The 3,821-nt window shown below is 39.2% G+C and overlaps 1 pseudogene; it reads left to right on the forward strand.

Moving 5' to 3' along the window:
- Positions 1 to 2,093: 2,093 nt before the first annotated feature.
- On the forward strand, positions 2,094 to 2,711 carry LOC115515991 (annotated as a pseudogene).
- Positions 2,712 to 3,821: the final 1,110 nt, after the last annotated feature.

The following is a 3,821-nucleotide window of genomic DNA, read 5'->3' on the forward strand; positions in this document are numbered from 1 at the left end:
AATGAATGATCGATCAAATAAGTGAATAAACTTTATAAGAATAATTATCTCATTTTATGGATTTGGTGACAAAGAGTCAAGCTGGGGGGTGGGGGGGGGGGCACCTGGGTGACTCACTCGGTTAAGATTCCAATCCTTGATTTCAGCTCAGGTCATGATCTTATGGTTCCTGAGATCAAATTCCACATTTGACTAACTCCAGGCAGACAGCCAGAGCCTGCTTGGGAATCTCTGTCTCTCCCTCTCTCTTTGTCACTCCCTGCTCACATGTGTGCTCACTTTCTCTCTCCCTCTCTCTCAAAAAAACAAAAAACAAAAAACAAAACAAAAACAAAACAAAAACAAAACAAAACAAAAAACGAAAAAAACATTTAAAAAAAAAGTCAAGCCAGTAATAATGATTTCTCCAATTTCTTTTGTGGAATTAGGATTCAAACTCAGGTCTGATTTCAATGGCATTCACACTTTTTTTTTTTTTTTTTTTTTTTTTTTTTTTTTGAGAGAGAGAGCATGAGCCAGGGAGAAGGAGAGAGGGAGGGAGAGAGAGAGAGAGAGAGAGAGAGAGAGAGAGAGAATGAAAATCTTAAGCAGACTCCTTGCTCACCCTGGAGCCTGATAAAAAGGCTGATCCCAAGACCCTGGGATCATGACCTGAGCTGAAATCAAGAATTGGACGCTCAACCAACTGAGCCACCTAGGCACCCCGAAACTTTGAACTTTGCAAAAAATAGTTATTTTCGGGAGAGCACAAGGTGGGGAGGGGCAGAGCGATGGGGACAGAGGATCTGAAGTGGGCTCTGCTGTGACAGGCTGACAGCAGTGAGCCCAAAGGAGGCTCAAATGTCATGAACCATGAGATCATGACCTGAGCCAAAGTTGGACACTCAACCAACTGAGCCACCCAGGTACCCCAAAGCTTTGAACTTTTAATGAAAGTTTGGGACTGCATGCCTTATGGGCCCTGTAGAGAAACCTAACAGGAAACACGCAGTAGCAGACTGATGCCTCACCCAGACTCAATGAGTCCATACCCAGCTTTTTCATATTTTGCTGCTAACAGCTAGCACCTGCACGTTATCCCAGCCCTGCAGATTACCCTCAGGCACTGGAGTGAGCTGGAAGTACCTGGGAGTTTAATGTTTCATCCAACTACACACTCTGTAGCTTATAGCCAGAGACAGGCTCCTGTGAGGTACCAAAGCCCAGCTCCTTTGCTTCAAGACAGAACTAACTTTGAGGGGTATTCTTTTGTTCTAGAGCTCCCATGGGACCAGGCTGAGTGTGGGATTTCTGAAATCACCCCTTCACTTGGCTTCTTCCCGTTCCCTATTCTTCATCCTCCCTTCCCCCCTGCCCCACTCCTTTTTTGCTTATTGGTTTCTCCTGGAAGCCCTTTCTTTATAAGTCATAGCATCCAAATTCTGGATTCGCGGCATCTTCTGCAAGAACTCAACCCAACATGCTCACTGACTCTGCAGATGATGAAAATTGCATGCACACTTTCAGACAGTAAGGATACCTAGAAAACCCTTTCAGATAGCACGATAGCATTGTGTAGCAGCAAGAGTCCTCTGGTTTTTTTCTACGTGAAAACAATAAAAAGAGGAAGTGGCCCATGGGGGTGGGGAAATCTCACATTACTGCAGCCTTCAGTTAGGCCTGTGCTATAAAGATAGAAATATCTCCTTCCTTTCATAGACTTTTAAATCATCTGTGTTTTAGAGGACCAAAGAGAACAAATAATTCTGAATCCAAGTAATGAGAGATGTATGAAATTTAGTGCATAGTAAGTGCTTGATACATGACTGAACATTTTTTTTAATTCTATTTACCAGGGTTGTTCTTTTTTTTTTTCTATCAGTCCTTCTTATAGCTTTCCAAAGCATCAAGATTGTTTTTAATGCATGAAACTTCCAATCAAAATATTCACAGATACTTTATTTCTCTTAAAATATCTAGGATCCAAATTGGTTACCCTTTGATTTTTTTCTAAAAGCCTATAGTCCAAGGAGACAATTTTGTGCCAAGCTTGACAAAGGGTGGGGAATCCCAGGATGGTGAGCCAGCTCAGAGGTGTTTACAGCGCTGTCACGGTTCTTCCCCTAAACTGCATTGTCGCTGTGTCCCAGAACAAGGGCATCTGCAAGAACGGGGGCGTGCTGTAGCCCCCGCTCAGGAATGAATTCAAGTACACTATTTCCCAAGAATGACCACATCTTCCTCATAGAATGTAAGCAAACTTTAGTGATTATGGGTAGGAAGACATGGTTCTCTATTCCCAAGAAGAATCAGCCTTTAAAGGAAAAGAATTAATTTAGTTCTCAGTTGAGACCTTAAAGAACCTCCCCAAGAAGCTCATTTTTCTTGCCAAAAGTCTGGTCAATGCCTTAAAAGTTATTGAGCAATTGGAATTAGCAAATAAAGTGGACATGGTTTGGATAGTGGGAGGCAGTTCTGTTTATAAGGAAACCACGAAGAAACCAGGCCACCTTAGACTATTTGTGACAAGGATTATGCAGAAATTTGAAAATGACACACTTTTTCCAGACTTTGATTTGGAGAAATATAAACTTCCCCCAGTATACCCAGGTATTCTTTCTGATGTCCAGGAGGAGAAAGGCATTGAGTACAAATTTGAAGTATATGCAAAGAATGATTAATGTGGAGGTGTTTTCTAATTTATTTCAAGTTGTTCCCCCTCCCCTCCAAACAATTACATGTTTTCATATTAGAAAAAAAAGACTTTTATTGACTTTACGTCAATGGATAATTATTTCTAAGCAATGAATTTTTATTAATTAATCTTAATTAGACTATAGTTAAGATCAGTCTTAACTAGACCATATCAGATACGATTTGTGAAGCATTTCTTGCTATAACTGTAGGACGCCCATCAAGGTCCAGCACCCTGCCTAAGGTAGCATATCTACCAAGAGCCAAACTGAGAAAGTCCCCTGACAGCATGAGTTTAAAGCAGGACCTAAAGAGGGGACTGGAGAGATTTGTCCAAAGGTCAGAAATGAATTATAAACAGAAGAGCAAGAACTCAGATATTAAAAGACAATTAGATCAAAATAGGGACTATGAATTCTCGATGCGTATCACAATTCTGAAAAAAGTTCTGTTCACTCAGAAAGGGAACCAGCAAGTTGAGAACTCCAGTATATTCTATAGGGATAGTAAAGAGGCCAGTAGGACACTACCTTTTTGAAGGTTAAAAGAGAAGGTCTGAGACCTCTAAAATTTCTGTTTCTGATCTTCAGTGAGATTCCATGGGATATTATGATGCTAGAAGACTAGGCTGTTCTTTACCAAAAAGTAAACCTAATAACAAGCATTTGGCTAAAATTAGAAAAAAGGTAATGAATTGAAAGTGGATAATGCTAGAAACCAAAATTATGAAGTTGGAAACTAAACTTCAATGAATTAGAAAATGAAAATTAAAAAACAAAAACAAAAAACAAAAAACCTAGAAGCCAAGAGTCCAAGGAGAGATAACGCAAATTTTTGCCCCTAAAACCTTAATGGCTATATCACAGACAAAATATTTATTATATTAAGGAAAGACCTTGAATTTTTCCTCAAGAGCTTAGGGTATAAGAAATAAAGTAAAAAGCAACAGCCCAAAGATATTGGGAGAGTGACAGAAGACAAAAACTAGCAAAGACAACATTTACCAGTTCCTATATTGTTTCCATTTATGCCATGTTTTCATTAGGGATAGTGGGAAAAAAATGAGATATAACATATAAATAAAAATGAGATATAACATATAAATTTCTTAAAATAAACATCATAATAATAACAATGACCATTTCCTA

Source organism: Lynx canadensis, chromosome B3, assembly GCF_007474595.2.
Source record: "Lynx canadensis isolate LIC74 chromosome B3, mLynCan4.pri.v2, whole genome shotgun sequence".
Taxonomy (NCBI): domain Eukaryota; kingdom Metazoa; phylum Chordata; class Mammalia; order Carnivora; family Felidae; genus Lynx; species Lynx canadensis.